The sequence below is a fragment of the Ceratotherium simum genome, chromosome 34, assembly GCF_057802395.1.
Source record: "Ceratotherium simum simum isolate JZ-2026a chromosome 34, ASM5780239v1, whole genome shotgun sequence".
Taxonomy (NCBI): domain Eukaryota; kingdom Metazoa; phylum Chordata; class Mammalia; order Perissodactyla; family Rhinocerotidae; genus Ceratotherium; species Ceratotherium simum.
The window spans coordinates 14,668,473-14,692,095 of record NC_141933.1 but is presented as its reverse complement, the minus strand read 5'-3'; the positions used below and the strand labels follow the sequence as shown (position 1 = coordinate 14,692,095).

The following is a 23,623-nucleotide window of genomic DNA, read 5'->3' as shown; positions in this document are numbered from 1 at the left end:
TTGGATACCATCCAATAAGCAGTAGATTTCTCACATGGTCCACTTGCATTAACTTTAAAGCTCCAGTCCTTCTTGTCACCTGATCCATACGCCTCTGACAACCCTGACAGATAATAACAACAAACAATGACATGGAACATTGATTGAAAGTTCACTGTGTTCCAGGCTCTGTGAGAAGCACTTTTTGTGCATTATCTGTTTCAGTCATCATTACAACTCTGTAAAGAAGCTGCCATTATTGTCCATGGTATGATATGACAACTCAGGCTTAAAGAAGAATCCTCAAAAAGAGAAGAAATGTAGCCTAGGCATTAACTCAAGACCCTTCTCTGTCCCACATCCCACACCCCCCTATGGCTGTTTTGTGGACGAAGAGTTTAATTTTAGTAAATTTAGGAAATTTTAGAAACAAAGTCCAGCCCAATTCTACCAGCTTACTATAACTGCTTCCCACCACCCCACCCCCACCTCAAACATGCATCTGTTTGTTTCTTGCTTCTCTCCTTGTCTTAATACTAAAGGCAAAGTTATGTATGTGTACAGGTAGAAAGGTGTTCAGTGAACTGAGATGGGACTGGTACCATGTGAAAATTCAAAATATTTAATTTTGTTTATGTTCCCTTCCAATGCTCTTCTCCTAACTCATCTTCTGGAATACCATCCTCTCCCTTTCTCTTGCCACTTTCTCAGAAATATTTCCCTGTCCACTGGTTACCCCACCATAGTCCACTGTGTCCCATATTCCAAACGTATTTGAGTTACCCTAAATTTCTCTTTTGCTCTAGAAGTTAGGAATATAAACTAATCACATCACACTATTACAACCAACTGATAAGGCAGCTGTTTGTGTCCAGGTAACTGGCTTACCCTCACATCCCCTTTTCTCTGTTCTCACCAGCTGCCCTTTCTCACTATGACCTTAAATGTTCTTTTAGGCAGATGTTGTTTGTTTCATTTAGCTTCTAAGATTAGAGAAAAAGGATTATTTGACATAATAAATTCAGAGCATTTGTCCATTTTTATTCTCTTTCTGGAACTCCCATGATCTCAGTCGTTTTGTGCTTTTGGATATTGGGTCCACCTAGCCAGCTTGTGAAAAAGAACAGGAAGGAAGAGGGGGCAACTACTATGATTTCCGATGGGCCTCAACTTCTCCCATCTCTTGGCATACACTTTTTTAAAGCTTGGCTCATAAATGCTTGGTCTGGCTACACTGAGATAATACTCATTGTTTACATATGTACAAATTAACATTTATGCCCAATTACCATGAGATTTCATGACCAACATACATACTTTAAAATGTATGACATCTTCTTTTGTTGCAGATTTATTTTAACACTAGACTCCGCATGACATCAGCCTTTACAGTCTATAGCACATGGCAAGCCGCTCACGATCCACAACAATTTGAACAAACACTGAGATTGAGATGGAGGACTCTTTTTCATCCCCCTTTCCCTGGTTACCTTGGATTTGGAAGGCTTATTTCAGTTGATGACCTTGTGAGAATCCAGGATTTCCTGGAGTTTTTGAGATGCCCTGATGAAGATGTGATAGTGTTGGAATAGTAGTCCGAATTATCCCTGCATGCAATGGGGAAAGAGTGAGGGAGATGTGAGTAACTGCTGCTCCTTTCTCACTGCTACATCTACACATCCAAGTCTATCCTGTCTCATTAGGTGGCAGAGCCAAGATTTCAAGCAAAATAAATGTAAGGAGATCATAGAAAAAGAACTCTGTGTAAGGGGGCAGCATGTCCACTCCTGTCTCCTCAGACCCTAGAACACTGTCTGACACATAGTAGGCATGTAATAGATATTTGTGAAATGAACTTAAAACATTTACACTAGTAATAATAGCTGCAAGTGACTGAGTGCTTGTCATACACCAGGCACTGTGCTGAGCAATTTAGACGCTAAAAAACATCTCAAGGAGTATGATTTTCATTTCTCATCTGAGATAATTGAGACACAGAAATGATAAAAGACTAGCTCAAGGCTTGTAAATGTATTTGAACTCCCTTCAGTCTGACTCGAATATCTTGCCTCAACACTGCTGTCTCCACGTAGGCTCCAGGAAACATTTCCTTCTTTCTCTGGATATGATTCCTTCCACCTTTTCCCAGTTTCTGTGTGGTTCCCTGTTTTTCTAGCATCTTTACTTTTTCTTTGTTGCTCTGTCTCTGTGTCTGTGTCTGTCTCTCTCTCTTCCCTGTCTTCTTTTCTTCAGTTCTCAAAATCCCTGTCTCAGGCAACAACAATAAAAGTCTTCCCTTAACTTTGTTGCCCTTTCTAGATCCTTTCAAAGCCAAAGTTCTCGCATAGTTCTGACATACTCTCTTCCCAGTGCCCCACAATTTGGCTTCTATCCCACTTAAACTTCTCTTTGGAATATTAGTCACCACAACTTTTCTTGTAAGTTCTGTGTATTATTTTATATTTTGCCAAATAGTCTGAGAGACATTTATCAAATTCTCCTTTATAGGCCTTTATCAAATTCTCCTTTACAGGCCTTTAATTTACTCTAACTTTAGGGATTTTTCCCCCTTCTCTTTGGAAAAAGTGTAAATAATAGTTATTGTCATATACCACTCTCAAGTAAGTCAAACGAAATTATCTGTGCCCCGTTTGGGAAATAAACACAGAGACATATACAAATATCAAGTGTCTGTAGGAATTCACAGATGAATTTTGCTTGCACCAATGCAAGACTGAGTCTCAGCCACTCAGAGGGAAAACCAAAGAAGAAATGGTAGATACCTTCAGAAGCTATTGGAAACACCAAATTTCTCCCAGGAAGTAGACAGAGGCTCAAGGCTCTAGGGCTCTAGGTTCACAAGGCATAAACAAGGAAGACACTCCTCCTCTTTGCAGCCTGTATAAAAGGTCTGGGATGTACCCATCCATTCCCTACTCTCCCTCTTCAACTCCCTCACATTCAGGGACTCAGGAAGGCTTCTTGCCAAGGACTGGTGCAGTTTTAGCAGAATCAAAGAATCATGCAATAGAGCATCTTGTGTGCTACTTCAAAACTTCTCTACCTTATTTTAAAAAAGAGGTTCTGCAGACTTGAGGAGAAAAGGAAAGAAAATGTTACAGGGGCACAGAAGTAAAGGAATGCAATATTGTGGGAGATGTGCAAGCCAGTGTTATGCTAATTTCAGTTAAACAAAACTAAAAGGCTATTATGCCCACACAATATTTAGCCCTCTTCTCATATGAAACTAAAACAAGAATAAAATTTAAAATTTTTTGTTATGGAAAATTTTGAATATACATGTAGTAGAGAGAATAGGGTAATGAAGTATATACCCATCACCCAACTTCAAAAATTATCAACACATGACCAATCTTATTTCATCTATATTACTTTACTTCTCTCCCTTCTGCTGAATTACTTCAAAGCAAATCCTAGACTTCATATAATTTCATCCATAAGTACTTCAGTATGGATGTCTAAAAAAGATGTTTTTATCATAATCACAATGGCATTGCACAAGGCTAAATATATTAACAACAATTTCTTGACATCTTCTAATTTCCAGGCAATGTTGAATTTCCTACAATTGTACTATAAATATGTTGATAGTTGGTTTGTCCATTTAAGGGTGTTTTTAATGATGTGCCATTTTCACTGTACGCATGGACTTTGGAGCATAGCCACCACATAAACTATAACTTTAAGGTAGAGATTTTCACCAAAACTCTACTTTGCTAACAGAATCAGATTTTTCCCAGACTGGTAAAGTGCATACCCACTTTCTTACCCATCCATGCCTCACAAATTGTGACCTTAAGGGACATTAACCAGATCTTAAACTTTATAAACCAAAGTACCACATTGTTTGCAAGCAGAAGCCTTTTTGCCTTCTGTGTCCTCCTGAGTATGGACTTATAGATAGGAACTCACCATCTTCAAAATGCAGAAACTATTCACACAGAATAATTCTGTACTTTGTTTCTCTGATACATTTCTTCTTCAAGCTGGAACTCGATATTCTGTCTTTTTACAAGTTATTTGAAGCTGTCATATTAACTCCTGTAATGCTGTTTGTGAAACATGACCAGGCTAATAATTCAGGATTGATGTTAGAACCAGGAACCAAAGTCAGTTTTCTTAAATTTTATACTTCACATCTCTCCCTTCCTCCTGTCTTCCCTCCCTCCCTCCTTTCCTATCTTCCTTCCTCTCTCTCTCATCTTTTTCTTCCTTCCTTTTTAATTGTTTACAATTAAAAACAATACATATACATCCAAAGAAGAGCTTAAAATAAATGCACAGTAAAATAAAAGATTCTCAGGTCATCCACTCAAGAACTAGAACATTGCAAACATGCCCACTGTGAATATCCTCACTCACAAATCTCCCCTTTCTCTCTTTAAGTAGCCATAATTGTCACAAACGTTTCTCGCTTGCTTTTTACGGTGTTTCCATCTGTGTATGTAGCCCTATACAATAGAGCCTAGTTTTGCCTGGTTTTGACCTTTATATAAATGAACTCATCTGGACATATGGATTCTTGTGTGTTTCTCTTATTGTGCTCAGCATTATATTTTTAAGGTCCACCCATGCTATTACATGTAGCTGTAATTTGTTCATTTTCATTGCTATATAGTATTCTATTTTATGATCATGCCACAATTTATCCATTTTACTATTGTTGGACATTTTGTTGCCTCTAGTGCTGGCCTACAAATGAAGCTTCTATGAATATTCATGCCCACATTTCCTACAGCACAAGTACATTATTTCTCTACAATATGTACACAAGGTTGGAGTGAAGGATTTGCATATCTACAGATCTACACAGTGAGGTCAATGTGTTTGTCAAAGAGATTTTCCCAGTCTATATTCTATCAGTGTGTTTTGTATCTTCTGTTCAGTATGCTGTGTCCATTTCTTTTCTTTTCTTTCTTTGGACTGATTGTTTTCTTTGTCATTCCCTTTATTTCCTCTACACTCTTTTTTCTCTTTCCATGGCTATAGTAGAATTGCTGTTTATATTTTTAATAGATCACAGTCAAATATTTTTATTGATACTTTTATCCTTCTCCCAGAAAATGCAAGAAATTTAGAGCATTTTAACTCCATCTTCATTTCTCCTGATTTGTGGATACTGCTACACAAACTTAAGTCAGTGTTTATTTAAATTTACTCATTTGCATGTAAATCCCTAGAAACACACAATCTTCCAAGACTGAACCATAAAGAAATAGATAATTTGAATAGACCAATTCCTAGCAATGAGATTGAATCAGTAATTAAAAAACTCCCAACAAACAAGAGTCAAAGTTCAGACAGCTTCACCGGTGAATTCTACCAAACAGTCAAAGAAACAAAATTATATATATAAATAAGAAACATAGATTTCTGGGAAGATGGTGGTGTACGGGGACTCTGAACTCATCTCCTCCCACACACATAACAAATTTACAATTCCTTGTAAACAATTACCACTGAGAGAGAACTGGAAACTGGATAAAAAGAACCCCCACAACAAGGGACAGCACTGACAGAGGAGGAAGAGGCAGAAATACCTCTCTTCTGAGGAAAAAACACACATTCTAGTTGTGGTGCTTCACGTCCAGGAGCAATCTTATGGTGTGAAGCTTTTTCTGGAAGAGTGGGTGACGTGGGCAGGAGAGCTATGCCACAACAAGCAGCCTTTGAATTCAGCACAACCGAGCCATAATGCCTGGCTTTGCTGGCTATTAAATTCAATGGGGAATACCCTCAGTAAAGCTGTGGAACATAAGAGAAAGAAAAGCCTGCTCTTAAAGGATCCACTCACAGATTGACCCATTCTGGAAGCCAACAAAAAATGAAGAGAAAGAAAGGTACACAGTCCTTTGGTGAAAGCCTATCATTTGATAGGCTCTGGGCACATCTCAGAGAGGCTGGAGGTGGCAGGGGAAACCTTCCCAGGGACTGAGACACTGGCAGCAGCTATTATTCTGACCTAGTTCGGGTGCGCTGATACAGATGCTGGCAGATGCCACTGGATTTCTTTCTCTGGCCCGTTAGTGCACAGGTTTGCCCTGCCCAATAGAGAACCGATTTAATCCAGCTCAGCCAGGGCAAGCAGTCCACCCAAGGGACTGGCCTTTCCCATCACCAAGCCCCCAGGGAACTTGTGGGTCTGTGTAAGTGAGGTGTGTGGGACCTCTGCAGCCAGGCGAGAGGGTCCAGATGGTAGGGTGGGGGGGAGAGTGGGTGGGCCCGTGGGTGGTGCGGCTTGTTGGTTGTAGCAGACTTGTGTCACTGGCCTTCTCAAACAGCCACACAGGGGATCTGCACCTTCCAATGTCTGAAACGATTGTGTGTTGCCATGCCTGGGCTGGCCCCACACAGATGTGCTCCTGAGAGAGCTGACGACAGCCTCACAGGGTGAAAGCCAAGAGCAATTGTGAGCCTCTGAGCCTAGCAACCGGCCACCTGCCTCATTTAAAGAAAAACAGCAGTAAATGTGTGTTTTTAGACCTTGAAGCCAGCTGTGCTGGGGCTCGCCCCACTCAATAAAGTGACAAAAGTGGCTACAGCAGGCAAGTGCAGCTGAGCCTTACAATGAGCTGGCTGGGGCCAGCCTAGCCTCCCCATGCACCTACAGCAAGAACAACCCAGCCACAACAGAACGGCAAGGGTAACCCACACAGGGAACACTCCTGGAACATTTGGAACTGGTGATGAGAGGGAAGCACATTGCTGGGCCCCATAAGGCATCTCTTATATAAGCCCACATCTCCAAGATCAGGAGACATAGCTGATCTACCTAATACATAGATATAAGCACAGAGAAGTAGGCAAAATGAGCAGACAAAGGAATATGTTCCAAATAAGGGAACAGGACAAATCCTCAGAAAAAGAACAAAAGAAACAGAGATAAACAATCTACCTGATAAAGAGTACAAACTAATAGTCAAAAGGAGGCTCACTGATCTTGGGAGAAGAATAGATGAACACGGACAGGGAAAACATAACAAAGAACCAAGCAAAACTGACCAATACAATAATGGAAATGAAAAATTCACTAGAGGGAATCAACACCCAGAGTAGATGACACAGAAGAATGGATCAGTGAGCTGGATGAAAGAGTAGGGGAAATCACCCAAGCTGAACAGAAGAAAGAAAAAAGAATCAAGAAGAATAAGGACAGTCTAAGGGACCTCTGGGACATCAAGCATGCTAATATCCATATTATAGATGTCACAGAAGGAAAAGAGAGAGACAAGGGGGCAGATAACTCATTTGAAGAAATAATAGCTGAAAATTTTCCTAACCTAAGGAAGGAAACAGACATTCAGGTACAGGAAGCACAGAGAGCACTAAACAAGATGAACTCAAAGAGGCCCACACCAAGACACATTGTAATTAAAATGTCAAAAATAAGGATAAAGACAGAATCCTAAAGGTTGCAAGAAAAAGGCAACAAGTTACATACAAAGGAAACTGCATAAGCTATCAGGTGACTTCTCAGCAGAAACCTTCTAGGACAGAAGGGAGCGGCACGATATATTCCGAGTGCTGAAAGAAAAGACCTACAGCCAAGAATACTCTACCCGACAAGGTTATCATTCAGAATGAAAGGACAGATAAAGAGTTTTCCAGACAAGCTAAGACTAAAGGAGTTTACCACCACTAAACAAGCCTTACAAGAAACGTTAAAGGGACTTATTTAAGTGGAAAAGGAAAGACCACAAATAGGAATAAGAAAATTATCAAAAAAAAAAAAGTCACTGGTAAAAGCAAATATACAGTAAAGGTGGCAGATCAACCACCAATGAAGATAATATGAAGGTCAAAAAATAAAAGTACTAAAATTATTTCTAAGATAAGAAATTAAAAGATCTATACTCCCAGAAAAGAGGTTAGATATGATATCAAATACATAAACTGCAGAGGGAAGAGAGTAAAAGTGTAGTGTTTTTAGTAAGAGGTCTAACTTAAGAGACCATCAACTTAATATAGATTGCAATTCACATAGGCTACTATATATGAACCTTATGATAATCATAAACCAGAAACCTATAACAAATACACAAAAAATTAAGATAAAGGAACCCAAACATAATACTAAAGAAAGCCATCAAACCACAAGATAAGAGAGCCAGAGAAGAAGAAAGGAACAGAGAAGAAGTACTAAAACAACCAGAAAAAAAATAACAAAATGGAGCTGGCCCTGGTGGCCTACTGGTTAAAGTAAAGCACTCACCTTTTCAGTGGCCCAGGTTTGCTTCCCACGCACAGAACCACACTACCCATCTGTCAGTTCCCATGCTGTGATGGCAGCTCACATAGACGAACTATAATGACTTACAACTAGGATATACAACTATGTACTGGTGCTTTGGAGAGGAAAAAACAAAACGAATATTGGCCACAGATTTTAGCTCAGGGTGAATCTTTCCCTGCAAAAACAAAAAACAAAAAGAAAAGCAAGAAAATGGCAATACGTACATACTCATCAACAGCTACTTTAAATGTCAATGGACCAAATGCTCCAGTCAAAAGACATAGGGTGGCTGAGGGTACAAAAAAACTAGACCCACACATATGTTTCATACAAGAGACACACTTCAGGAGCAGGCCTAGTGGCGCATTGGTTAAGTTTGCTCGCTCTGCTTCAGTGGCCCGGGGTTCGTAGGTTTGGATCCTGGGTGTGGACTGACGCACCGCTTCTCAAGCCATGCTGTGGCAGCGTCCCATATAAAGCAGAGGAATATGGGCACAGATGTTAGCCCAGGGCCAATCTTCCTCAGCAAAAAGAGGAAGATTGGCAACGGATGTTAGCTCAGGGCTGGTCTTGCTCACACAAAAAAAAGAGCGACACACTTCAGACCTAAAGACATTTGCAAGCTGAAAGCAAAGGGATGGAAAAAGATCCTCCATGCAAATGGTAATGTAAAGAAAGCTGGAGTGGCCATACTTATATCAGACAAAATAGACTTTAAAACAAAAACTGTAACAAGAGACAAAAAAGGGCACATCATGATAAAGGGAACAATCAACAAGAAGATGTAACACTTGTAAATATCCATGCACCCGACATAGGAGCACCCAAATATATAGAGCAATTATTTACAGACATAAAAAGAGAAACAGACAGTAATAAAATAATAGTAGGGGACGTTAACACTCCACTTACATCAATGAATAGAAAATCCAAACAGAAGATCAATAAGGAAATATAGGCCTTAAATGTCACACTAGACCAGATGGACTTAGTAGATATATACAGAACATTCCATCCAAAAACCCCAGAAAACACATTCTTTTCAAATGCACATGAAACATTCTCCAGGATAGATCACATATTAGGCCATAAAACAAGTGTCAATAAATTTAAGAAGATTGAAATAATACCAAGCATCTTTTTCTGACCAGAGTGGCATGAAACTAGAAACCAACTACAAGAAGAAAACTGGAAAAGCTAAAAATATATGGAGATTAAACAAAATGCTACTGGAGGACTACTGGATAAATGAAGAAATCAAAGGAGATACAAAATAATACCTGGAGAGAAATGAAAATGAAAATATGCCATACCAAAATTTATGGGATACAGCAAAAGCGGTACTACTGAGAAGGAAGTTTATAGCACTACAGGCCTACCTCAACAAACAAGAAAAATCTCAAGTAAACAATCTAACAGTGCACCTAAAAGAACGAGAAAAAGAAGAAAAATGAAAGCTGAAATCAGTAGAAGGAAGGAAATAATAATAATCAGACCAGAAATAAATGAAATACAGACTAAAAAAAATAGAAAAGATCAATGAAACTAAGACTTGGTTCTTTGAAAAGATAAACAAAATTGAGAAACCTTTAGCTAGACTCATCGAGAAGAAAGGGGGAAGGCTCAATTAATAAAATCAGAAATGGAAAGAGAAATTAAAATGGACGTGTCAGAAATACAAAGGATTAGAAGAGAATACTACAAAAAGCTATATGCCAAGAAATTGGATAATCTAGAAGAAATGGATAAATTCTTAGAATCATACAACCTTCCAAAACTGAATCAAGAAGAAATATAGAACTTGAATAGACCAATCACCAGTAAGGAAATTGAAACAGTAATCAAAAACCTTCCAAAAAACAAAAGTCCAGGACTAGACGGCTTCCCCATTGAATTCTACCAAACATTTAAAGAAGATGTAATACCTATCCTTCTCAAACTCTTTCAAAAAGTTAAATAGCAGAGCAAGCTTCCTAACTCATTCTACAAGGACCAGATTACCCTGCTAGCAAAACCAGACAAGGACAACACAAAAAAAGAAAATTACAGGCCAATATCACTGATGAACATCAATGCAAAAATCCTCCACAAAATGCTAGCAAATCAAAAACAACAATACATTTAAAAGATCATACACCATGATCAGGTGCGGTTTACTCCAGGGGTGCAGGATGCTTCAACATCTGCAAATCAATCAACATGATACACCACATTAACAAAATGAGGAATAAAAATCACATGATCATCTCAATAGATGCAGAAAAAGCATTTGACAAGGCACAACGTCCATTTTTGATAAAAACTCTGAATAAAATAGCTATAGAAGGAAAATACCTCAACATAACAAAGGCCATATATGACAAATCCACAGCTAATATCATAATCAATGGTGAGAAACTGAAAGCTATCCCTCGAAGAACAGAAACCAGACAAGGATGCCCACTTTTTCCACTCTTACTAACATAGTATTGGAAGTCCTAGCCAGAGCAATCAGGGAAGAAAAAGAAATAAAAGGATCCAGATTGGAAAGGAAAAGTAAAACTGTCACTACTTGCAGATGATATGATTTTATATATAGAAAAATCCTAAAGAATCCACCAGAAAACTATTAGAAATAATAAATGAATACAGTCAAGTTGCAGGAGATAAAATCTACATACAGAAATCAATTGTGTTTCTATACACGAACAACGAAACAGTAGAAGGGGAAATTAAGCATACAATCCCATTTAAAATTACAACAAAAGAATAAAATACCTAGGAATAAATTTAACCAAAGAGGTGAAAAACCTGTACACTGAAAGCTATAAAACGGTGTTGAAAGAAATTGAAGACGACACAAAGAAATAAAAAGATATGCTATACTCGTAGCTTGGAAGAATTAACATAGTTAAAATGTCCATACTTCCTAAAGCAATCTAGAGATTCAATGCAATCCTTATCAAAGTCCCAAAAATATTTTTCACAGAAATAGAACACAGAATCCTAAAATTTATATAGAACAACAAAAGAACCCAAATAGCCAAAGGAATCCTGAGAAAAGAGAACAAACCTGGAGGTATCACATGGCCTGATTTCAAAATATACTACAAAGTTATGGTAGTCAAAACAGAATGATACTGGCACAAAAACAGACATACAGATCAACGGAACAGAAATGAGAACTCAGAAATAAACCCACACATCTATGGACAGCTAATTTTTGACAAGCGAGGCAAGGACACACAATGGAGAAAGGAAAGTCTCTTCAACAAATGGCATTGGGAAAACTGGACAGCCACATGCAAAAGAATGAACGTAAACCATTATCCTACACCATACAAAAAAGTTAACTCAAAATAGATTAAAGACTTGAATATAAGACCTGAAACCATAAAACTCCTGGAAGAAAATACAGGCAGTACACTCTCTGACATCAGTCTTAGCAGCATCTTTTCAAATACCATGACTCACCAGGCAAGGGAAACAAAAGAAAAAATAAACAATCCTGACTACATCAAACTAAAAAGCTTCTGCACAGCAAAGGAAACCACCAACATAATGAAAAAACACCCAAGTGGGATAAAATATTTGCAAACCATACGTCTGATTAGGGGTTAATATCCAAAATATATAAAGAACTCATACTTGTCAATAACAACAACAACAAAAAACCCACACAACCCAATTAAAAAATAGGCAAAAGTTCTGAACAGACACTTTTCCAAAGAATATATACAGATGGTCAGCAGGCACATGAAAAGGTGTTCAACATGAGTAATTATTAGGAAATGCAAATCAAAATTTCAAGGAGCTATCATATCATGCCCATTAGAATGGCTATAATTAACAAGACAAGATATAACAAGTGTTGGAGAGTATGTGGAGAAACGGGAACTCTCATACACCACTGGTGGGAATGTAAACTGGTGCAGCCTCTAAGGAAAATATGGAGATTCCTCAAAAAGTTAAGAATAAAACTACCATATGATCCAGCTATGCCACTGCTGGGTATTTATTCAAAGAATGTAAAAACACGAATCCGTAAAGATATACGCACCCCTATGTTTATTGCAGCATTCTTCACAATAGCCAAGACTTGGAAACAACCTAAGTGCCCATCAACAGATGAATGGATAAAGAAGATGTGGTATATATACACAATGGAATACCACTCAGCTATAAAAAAGAAGAAATCTGGCCATTTGTGACAACATCGATGGACTTTGAGTGTACTGTGCTAAGTCAGATGGAGAAAGTCAAATACTGTGTGATTTCCCTCATAAGTAGAAGATAAAAACAACAACAAACACATAGATTACAGAAATTAGATTGGTGGTTACCAGAGGGGAAGGGGGAAGGGAGGAGGGTGAAAGGGGTGATATGGCATATGTGTACAATGATGGATGGTAATTAGTGTTTGGGTGGTGAACATGATGTAGTCTACCCAGAAACTGAAATATAATGATGTACACCTGAAATTTATATAATGTTACAAGTCAATGTTGCCTCAATAACAATAAATTAAAAAAAAGAAACACATATGAACTTTCTTTCACATGAATATCTGACTATATATATAATTATATATTTATATTACATATTCCTGATCAAGGTATATATGATTATTAAAGACATTTATATAAGTGGAGCCATATTTTCCCAAAACCAACAAATACAAGAAATTCAAAGCAATTTTGATGGCTTATAGGCAGGCCGTCAATTGTTTTCCAATCACAACAGTCTTGGAAAATCTAGCAGCCACCGTGTGAGCGTGTGTGTGTGTCTTTCCGCGTGTGTTGCCAGAATCAAAACGAAAGGAAGAGAAGTGGTTAAAAACATTGTCTTAAGGGTAGCTGCTGCTTCTTCCTACAGTAGCCGCAGGGCACACAGGCTCCGCGGGACTAGCGGTGCTCGCGCTGGCCTGAAGTGTGCTTGCCCTGGCGGGTAGATCTGTCGCAGTCTCCAGCTGTCTCTTGTGGTCCAGCTGGGCGGCTGTGCTTGGTGGGCGGCTGGGGCTTCTCGTGGGAACGGAGCCAGGACCACTCCTTGGGGCCACAAGGGCACAGTGGACTATCCCTCCTCCCCCGTCGCCAGGAAAGCGATCACGGTGAGCGTTCCCACTTTCTGGGCGATCGCGCCAGCCTGGAAAGCGTGTGTGCGCCATTTGTGCGCGTGCACAGGGCTGCTGGGGGAGGGTAGGGAGTGCTCACCTATCTCCACCACTTCCCGGAGCGCCAGTCAATCCACCCTCAGATGTATAGCTGTGTCTCTTGCGATGTGTGGGCTTCCTCCTTGGTCAATGAATGTACATGTACTTGTAGTTCAAGAGGGAAGAGGCAAAGCGAACAGCTTACTCCGCCATGTTGCTGACGTCATGTTGCGAAAGTCACTCTTGGTATTAACATTTTTTGAAAATGTACAAATGGGTGATTAATGCAGAAAAGCACTCTGACTTTTGCAACTTTTCTTTTTGTTTGCCAATCATAACCTCACAAAAATCTAGGTAATTTAAATAGTAATTCCTCATACTAAATTTCTATACACACAATTTGAACAAACACGATGTATAAGAAGATTTATAAGTTTAATATGACAAATAACTTTGCTTCTTGTTAATTTTTCTAATCTATATTGATTTGATGACAATGCTATTTGCAGGTAATAATCTATATCTAGAATATTTCTGCATTTTTTTAAACAACACTCATAATAGCATTCTCACACAGGTATGCTGCAGGAAAGGTAAGCTTGATAGAATTGCTTAAAGCAGTTTCATCGAGCTTAGGATATTAATTTTTAACCAAAATAAAGAAATACTGTTTTTCAAAATTAATCTGCAAGACTTCATCAGAAGCCAGTTTCAACAATTTTTCCTGTATTTATAACTACATTTACATCTCTATTTATTTATTTTTGATTCCTTGAGCTTTTTATTTTTTATTTGTCGGTTTATTTATTTTTAATTGAGGTATAATTCACATATAACATTATATTAGTTTCAGGTGTACAACTTAATGATTCAATATTTGTATGTATTGCGAGATGATCACCGTAATAAGTCTAGTTAACATTGTGGTAAGTTATCATTGTGATTTTGATTTGTACTTCCCTGGTGATTAGTGATGTTGAGCATCTTTTCATGTACCTGTTAGCCATTTATATGTCTTCTTTGGAAATGTCTTTTCGGGTCCTCTGCTCAATTTTTTAATAGGAGTATATGGGCTTTTTTTTTCTCTTGAGTTATATGAATTCCTCATGAATTTTAGGTATTAACTCCTTGTGGGATATATGGTTTGCAAACATTTTCTCTCATTCCATAGGTCGCCTTTTCATTTTGATGATTGTTTCTTTTGCTGTTTAGAAGGCTTTTAGTTTGATAAAGTCTCACTTGTTGATTTTTGCTTTCATTGCTTGTGCTTTTGGTGTCATATCCAAAAAAATCATTGCCAAGACCAAGGAGTTTTTCCCTATGTTTTCTTGTTGTTTGGAGTTTTATGGTTTCAGGTCTTACATTTAAGTATTTGATTCATCTTGACTCAATTTTTGCGAGTGGTGTAATATCAGGAGTTATATCTTGATTGTAACTGCTGGGGGTATAGCTGGGACTAGTAGGATTCATTTAGGTCCTGTAAATAAATTTTTTGTTTTTGCCATCAAAGTACAGTTTATTAGTTTCCTTTGCTGTCCTTCTCATCTACACAAGACCATAGAATATTTCTTTAACTCGGGATCTGATTTAACTCTTCTGGTCTTTCTTCATTGTATTTATGCTCTACTTCAAGACGGCTTTCAAAATCTAGCTTTTACTCCTCTGTCAAAGTCTTACTCAAATGTCAGTTTTTCACCTATCAACTCCCTCTGCTCCCTCAATCCAAGCAGAACAAATCACTTTCGTTTCTGCACTCGCCTGTGGTATGTATATATTTCAATTACAAAACTTGTTACAGTGAATTACAGTTTGCCTTCTACGTTGTAAATCCTCTGGGCACTGATTCAAATTATTTATTCTTTTATTCTCAATGTTTATTACATTGTCTGACACACGGTAAGGACACAATAAATGTCTCTTTAATGATTGGTTGTTATGAAATATTTATATTAACATAAGCATCTATTTAGTCACTCCACTTACCAAGGGCATGGACTTATTCATTCATTCAACAGGTACACATTGAAGGCCTATTATGTGCTGGTCGTGGGAATTTGTACCAGATTCTTCTTTGAAAAAAGCCCCAGACTAGATAGAAGGACCTATGCCATGTCTTGAAAGTTCTCAAGACAATAGAAGTATAACATTTCCAAAGATTAATCTGACATTTTAGCTAGGGGCATCTCACAAAAAAGTTACATGAAAATAAGAAGAAAAGCTGAGTTTGATGCCAGGTTACTGTGGATTTTTACTGATGTACTGTCAAGTACACTTGGGACAACCTTCTGCACACACACACAAATACACACACACATTGAAAACACAAATATGATGTTCACTAAATTGACAGTTGACTAAAACTGAGGAGACTTGAGGGAGCTGGCACATTTCGGTGGGTTGCCAGCATTGATAATGGGCAAATTCCTATAAAGGGCATTTTGAAACCCTAGACATAGCCACTCAAGTACGTGGAATTTATCCAAAGAAAATAATTCAGGGGCCGGCCCAATGGAGCAAGTGGTTAAGTTCGCGCGCTCTGCTGAGGCCGCACTGGCTTCACCGGTTCGGATCCCGGGTGAGCACTGACTCACTGCTTGTTGAGCCATGATGTGGCGGTGTCCCATATAAAGTGGAGGAAGATGGGTGCAGATGTTAGCTCAGGACCTATCTTCCTCAGGAAAAAAAAAAAAAGAGGAGGATTGGCATCAGATGTTAGCTCAGAGCTGATCTTCCTCAAAAAAAAAAAAAAGAATTCAAATAAAAAAATGCTTTATGTAAAGTTTTGTGGCAATATTATCTTATGGGGAAGTATGGGACACAATCTCAGTGTCTCTCTATAAATATAATTTTCATAAATAATGATCTATCATTATTTTACTAGTCTAAAATTCATTAACATGATAATTAAGATATGTATGTTGCCATAGGGGAGAGTTTTCAGATGAACAAGAAAAAGGTAGAAAATGACAGTACAGCTGATATTTTTTAAATTACTTTTTTTAATGGTTTTAAATTAACAATCTCATCTGTATTGTAGACTTTGTACTAGAATCTACTTTGTCCCTTTGAAACTTTAAGCAGGGCACTTAATTTCCCTGGTCATCCTTTATTCAAAGCAAAATCTGACTACCTTAGAATGTTTCTGGAGGATTAAATAAGATAATGTTTGCACAGTATGTCTACAAATTGTGTTATAGAAATGTGACCAGAACAAGCACATTCCTTCCCAGAGACTGTTACATCTTCTGTTCCCCTTCTGCCAATGGCAAGCTCCCAAAATTCTCCACATTTATATATCAATGCAGAAAAAAGCCTGGCTTTATCCAGTCAAGAATTCCTTGAAGAACTAGAATACTGCCCCATACACAGCAGGTGCCTGATAGAGGTTTCTCAAGTAGAAGAGCTTCCTTTCCCCCTGGCATAATTCTCTACACAAATGAGCTGAGAAATTTGTATCCACATCCCGCAGTAGCATTTGATTCACCCCACTTCCGTGGGGAGGGGCGCAAAAGGAGATGAGGGGTCCCAGAGCAATGATTCTCATTTGTTCCCATGTGCAAAGCTGTCTTCTCATTCAAACTCTGCAGAGATCCCCAGGAAAAGACAAGAGGGGGCAGACTATTCCAGAAGATGAAATATACCATCTGGGTATAGTGGTCGTGAAGAGTGTACTTTAATCTGTTTTCTCCAAAAACTGCTAAGCTGCGGTTTTTAATAGAACCCATGCACCAAGCTGTGGGAACTTCTGGCTGGGGGATGTGAGTGGATCTGTATAAGAAATACCTCCTTTTCCCCCTCCCTTTTCACAAGCCCCTGCAGCATGAGCAAGAGACAGCTAGTGTTCAGATTTTATATATAGACTCAGAATTCTTTTCTTAACAATAAGTAAAGAAAATGCTTATTTAGAAAGACAAAGGGGTTTAGGATCCTCCCCTTTTAGAATAAGCTCAGTGAAACTCAAACAACATAGAAAAAAACCACATCATAATTAAACTACTGAAAACCCAATATAAAGAGAAAATCTTAAAAGTAGCAGGAGAAAAAAGATGTATTACACATAAGGAAATAAAAATGCAAATAATGGCTGACTTTCAGAAGATATATAATAAGGTCTAGAAGATACTATAATGACACTTTTTAAATGCCAAAAGAAAAGTAACTCTAAACCTAAAATTCCATATCGAACAAAATATCCTTTCAAAATGGAGTTAAAATATAAACATTTTCAGATCAACAAGGCAGACATACCCTACAAAGAAGAAAGTCTGTAGGCTGAAAGGTAATGAAATGCAGTGACATTTTTGGAACTGCAGTTAGGAAGGGAGAGCATAAAAATATCAAATCATTTAAAACTTATTTTCCTTACTTTTCTTACATTCATTAAAACAATTGACTATTTTTTTTTTTGTGAGGAGATCAGCCCTGTGCTAACATCCGCCAATCCTCCTCTTTTTTTGCCGAGGAAGACGGCCCTGGGCTAACATCCGTGCCCATCCTCCTCCACTTTATATGGGTCGCCGCCACAGCATGGCCTGACAAGCAGTGCGTCCGTGTGCGCCCGGGATCCGAACCAGCGAACCCCGGGCCGCAGCAGCGGAGCGCGCGCACCCAACCGCTTGCGCCACCGGGCCAGCCCCCCAATTGAGTATTTTTAATTCAAACATAACTGAATACTACAGAGTTATAGCATACGTACGAGTAAATTCTTTAACAATAGCACAAGGGGGAGCAAATACAATTATATTGTTGTTAAGTTCTTATATGTGAAGTGGAGTAACATTAATTCAAGATAAAATGCAATAAGTTATGAATGCATATTCATAATTGTTAGAGGTCTAAGCCATTAGAGCGTGACGTTCCCCTGGGAAGTGTAAAACTAGTTGGAGTTTCTCTCGCTGTGTCTCTCTTGCTGCATGTTAACAAGCCCTGTACTGGCAGCCAAATCACAACGGTAAAGAGAACCAACCTTAGGATGAAATCAACGGTAATCAAAGAAAGAGAAAGAACCTGGCTCCTTGATGACGTCATTGGGCTGCTGATAGGCACCAGCCTCATGCCTGCTCTACATTTGTAATTTTATTTATTTCTTTATTTTTTCCCCCAAAGCTCCAGTAGATAGTTGTATGTCATAGCTGCACATCCTTCTAGTTGATGTATGTGGGACGTGGCCTCAGCATGGCCGGAGAAGCGGTGCGTCGGTGCGCGCCCGGGGTCGGAACCGGGCCATCAGCAGCAGAGCGTGCACACTTAACCACTAAACCACGGGGCCGGCCCCCTGCTCTACATTTGGACTTTCAGTTTTGTGAGATAAATTTCCTTATTACTAAGGCTATTTTGAATGAGGATTGTTTTTTCCTTGCTTGAAGCCAAAAACATCCAAACTACTACACTATGTGATGATACCATGAAATCATTTAAACTGTGTTTATCAAAGACTTTAACAACGTGGGAAATATGTAAGTCATAACAGTTAGTATAAAAAAGTGGAATACAAAATGTTAATATTTTTCTTTCAGGGGTTTGAGAAACCAAAGGATCTAATATTATTTCACAAACTTCTATTATACACCAGACACTGTGTATGTTAGGCTTATATCCTTACTTAATTTTCACAACTCTCTATGAAGTTGCATTCATTCATTCATTCATTTATTTATTCATTCATTATTTACATTCGTTCATTACTGATTCATTCAGCAGGTATTGACTGATAAGTCTCTGGCTAGGTCTTTGGACTAAAGTTTCAATATGTTCTTTGCCTTCATGGGATTTACTTTCCAGTGCTGAGGAGTGGGGCAAGCATTTAACAAATAATTGTACAAGTATTTAATTGCATTTGGGACAAGTTAGATGAAGGAGAAATACAGGGTGCTAAGAGAACGTACACATCAGGGGAAACTGATCCAGTTGTGATATTAATGGTGGATGCGTCATGGAAAACTTTGCTTTGGAAGTCATCCTTAAGTTCATATCTGAAGGCTGCACAGGTGTTTTCAGGGATGGAGTAAGAATAGGCATAAAGAACCAGAAGAAAACCTTAGGATTAGAGGGAATTAGACTGTGTAGTTTCTGAGGTCTGTCCCAGTTCAAACATCCAAAGATGTGGCTTAACAGCTTCTAGCTTTGACCTGCACATTATAGGTCTGATTAATTTAGACAAAAGCAAGGGTCAGGTATGATAGAAGTTGTATGATGCATATTCTTTGACTCCAACAAATTAAGATGATTTGGGGTCACCAATGGAGCCAACCTGAGTAGGAGTACTTTCCCACTGATGCCAGCCACAGGGTGCAACTCAGAAACCTGAGTGTTTCATGATCCTTAGGGTTTGTTCATTTTTCCCTGTCACATGTTCATAAAATGGGATGCCTGCTAATGAGGTGTTTCACCCTGTGTCCTGTGACATGCCCTGAGAAACCATAGAGGTGGAGACTAGGGTGGGTAAAAGCCATTTTCACTTCTCAGGACTGCTCCATCACCTCCAGGAGATGGGGTCTCCTTCTGGGCTCAGTAGGCCAGGAAATGCCAGATGCAGGGCTGGACCTAACTCAGATTGCATTCATTCTGACCAAATTTCCAGCTACTGTTCACCAGTCCTGCATGCAAGACCTCTAGTGAAAAGATTTTGAAGCCCACGTTTGCTTTGCAAAGAAAAATTCCCAAGTGAGAACCATGTGATAGATAGATGAAGGAAGAACATTTGGATTTTGGCTCACTCTGTCATATATCCTGCACATAGGCCCACAGATTCCTCCTCATATCTGAACTCCATCACTCTGTATCCAAATTCAACCATAGTCCCTCAATTCGTATCTCAAACTAGCCACTCATAGGCATGAGAATCCAAACCAATTTATCCCTAGACCTCCCTCCTCTCCAACATATCCCAAGCAACTCTTCCTTCTGGTGCAATTTTAACTCCTTGTGTATTGAGCAATCTTTTTACAATAAACAGAGGTAAGCAAGGTCTATTCTCACCTCTATTGTTCTCCACCATTTGGGCTGGGTATCTCAGAGGAGGTTCCAACTAGATTTCTTTTGGGAATCCCCCCTGAGTTGATTTGGATGCCATTCAATAAGCAGTAGATTTCTCACATGGTCCACTTGCATTAACTTTAAAGCTCCGGTCCTTCTTGTCACCTGATCCAAACTCCTCTGACAACCTTGACAGATAATAACAGTACGCAATGACATGGAACATTGATTGAATGTTCACCATGTTCTAACACTGTGAGAAGCACTTTTCATGCATTATCTGTTTTAGTCATTGTTATAACTCTTTAAAGAATCTTCTATTATTGTCCTTGTTAAGATGTGAGAACTCAGGCTTAAAGAAGAACCCTCAAAAAGAGAAGAAATGTAGCCTAGGCATTAACTCAGTACCCTGCTCTATCTCCCATCCCACATATCCCTACGGCTATTTTATGGGCCAAGAATTTAATTTTAGCAAACTTGGAAAATTTTAACATTTTTCAAATTCTCCTTCATAGGCCTTTAATTTACTCTGTATTCAGTGATTTTTCCCCTTCCTGTTTGGAAAAAAATTAAATAATAAATTGTTACTGTTGTATACCACTTTCAAGTAAGTCAGACGAAATTATCTGTGCCCCGTTTGTGAAATAAACACAGAGATAATTGCAGATACCCTCAAGTGTCTGTAGGAATTCATAGATGAATTTTAGTTGCACCGATGCAAGACTGCTTCTCTGCCACTCACAGGTAAGACCAAAGGAGAAATGGTAGACACCTTCAGAAGCTCTTGGAAACACCAAATATCTCCCGGGAAGTAGACAGAGGCTCAAGGCTCTAGGGCTCTAGACTTGCAAGGCATAAACAAGGAAGACACTCCTCCACTTTGCAGCCTATATAAAAGGTCTGGGATGCACCCATCCATTCCCAACTCTCCCTCTTCAGCTCCGTCACATTCAGGGACTCAGGAAGGCTTCTTGCCAAGGACTGGTGCAGTTTTAGTGGAATCAAAGAATCATGCAATAGAGCATCTTGTGTGCCACTTCAACACTTCTCTACTTTACTCAAAAAAAAAACAAGCTCTGTAGAGCTGAGGAAAAAAGGAAAGAAAATGTTACAGGGACACAGAAGTAAAGGAATGCAATATTGTGGGAGATGTGCAAGCCAATGTTATGCCAATTTCAGTTAAATTAGACTAAAAACCTATTATGCCCTCACAATATTCAGCCCTTGTCTTACAGGAAACTAAAACAGGAATATAATTTAAAATCTTTTGTTATGGAGAATTTTGTTTCTGTTATTTTTTTTTTTTGTTATTGTTGCTGATTAAGATTCACCTGGAGCTAACATCTGTGCCAATCTCTTTTATTTTATATGTGGGACACTGCCACAGCATGGCCACCAACAAGTGGTAGGTTGGCACCCAGGAACCGAACCTGGCCTGCTAAAGTGGGACACACCAAACTTAACTACTAGGCACGAGCCGGCCCCCCAAATTTTGAATATACGTGTAGTAGAGACAATAGGATAATGAACTATGTACCCATCACCCAACTTCAAAGATTGTCAACGCGTGATCAATCTTATTTCATCTGTACTATTCTACTTCTCTCCCCTCTGCCAAATTAATTCAAAGCAAATCCTAGACATCATATAATTTCATCCATAAGTACTTCAATATGGATTTCTAAAAAAGATATTTTTTATCAGAATCACAATGGCATTGCACAAAGCTAAATATATTAACAATAATTTCTTGATTGCTTCTAATTCCAGGCAATGTTAAATTTCCTACAATTGTCCTATAAATATCTTGATAATTGTTTTGTCCATTTAAAAGTATTTTTAATGATAAAGCCATTTTCACTGTATGCACGGACTTTGGAGCATAACCACCACATAAACTGTAACTTTAAAGTAGAGACTTTCACCAAAACTCTACTTTGCTAACAGAATCAGATTTTTTCCAAGGTGGTCATGTGCCTACCCCCTTTCTTACCCATCTTCACCTCTTAAATTGTGACCTTAAGGGACATTAACAAACTCTTGAACTTTATAAACCAAAGCACTATGTTGTTTGCAAGCAGAAGCCTTCTTGCCTTCTGTGTCATCCTGGAGTCTGGCCATATATATAGGAACTCATTATCTTCAAAATGCAGAAACTGTCCACACACAATAATGTTGTGCTTTGTTTCTCTTCTTCAAGCTGGAACTCAATATTCTGTCTTTTTTACAAGCTATTTGGAGCTATTAAACTGAATTCTGTGATGCTGTCTATGAAATACAACCAAGTCAGTTTTCCAAGATTAGTGTCAGAACCAGGAACTGAAAGCAGTTTTTTAAATTCTAAACTTCACATCTCTCTCTCCCTCCCTCTCTCTTTTCCTCTCTCCCTTCCTCCCTATCTTCTTTCTTCTCTCTCTCATCTTTTCCTTTCTTCCTATTTTCCTTCTTTTCTTCGTTTTTAATTGTTTACTGTTAAAAACAATAAACATTCATCCAAAGAGGAGCTTAAAACATAAATGTACAGTAAAATAAAAGATTATAAGGCCATCCGATCAAGAAATAGAACATTGTAAAGATGCCCAGAAACCTCTATTGTGAATCTTCTCACTCACAAATCTCCTCTTTCTCTCTTTAAGTAACTATGATTGTTACAAATGGTTCTCTCTTGCTCTTTATCTTGTGTGTATCTGTGCATGTGTCCCTATACAATAGAGCCTGGTTTTGCCTGGTTTTGACTTCACATAAATGAAATCACCTAGACATATGGATTCTTGTGTGTCTCTCTTATTCTGCTCAATATTCTGTTTTCAAGATCTACCATGCTATTACATGTAGCTGTAATTTGTTCATTTTCATTGCTACATAGTATTCTATTACATGATTGTGCCACAATTTATGCATTTTACTATTTATGAACATTTTCTTGTTTCTAGTTTTGGCTTATGAATGAAGCTGCTATGAACATTCCTGCCCACATTTCCTACAGCACAAGTACATTCATTTCTCTACAATATGTACCCAGGGGTGAAATGAAGGATTGGCATATCTGCAGATATACTCAGTGAGGCCAAGGTGTTTGCCAAAGAAATTTGCCCAGTCTATATTCTATCAGTGTGTTTTGTATTTTCTGTTCAGTATGCTCTGCTCCCTTTCTTTTTTCTTCTTTCTTTGGACTGATTGTTTTCTTTGTCATTCCCTTTATTTCCTTTATACTGTTCTTTACACTTTTAGTGGCTTTCCTAGAATTGCCATTTATATATTTAATAGATCACAGTCAAATATTT

The 23,623-nt window shown here is 38.4% G+C and overlaps 2 protein-coding genes across 2 annotated transcripts in view; one reads left to right on the top strand and one right to left on the bottom strand.

Moving 5' to 3' along the window:
- The window catches only part of LOC106803029 (glycine N-phenylacetyltransferase-like), a 36,585-nt gene extending 23,021 nt beyond the window's left edge, over nt 1-13,564 (bottom strand). The window contains exons 1-3 of the mRNA XM_087423182.1: nt 13,426-13,564; nt 8,213-8,408; nt 1,470-1,586 (exon numbers count right to left, since the gene is read on the bottom strand). The gene's annotated coding sequence lies outside the window, so the exon portion shown is untranslated. The remainder of the gene's footprint in view (nt 1-1,469; nt 1,587-8,212; nt 8,409-13,425) is intronic.
- LOC101400635 (glycine N-phenylacetyltransferase-like) overlaps nt 13,170-23,623 on the top strand; it is a 69,780-nt gene continuing 59,326 nt past the window's right edge. The window contains exon 1 of the mRNA XM_087422883.1: nt 13,170-13,322. The gene's annotated coding sequence lies outside the window, so the exon portion shown is untranslated. The remainder of the gene's footprint in view (nt 13,323-23,623) is intronic.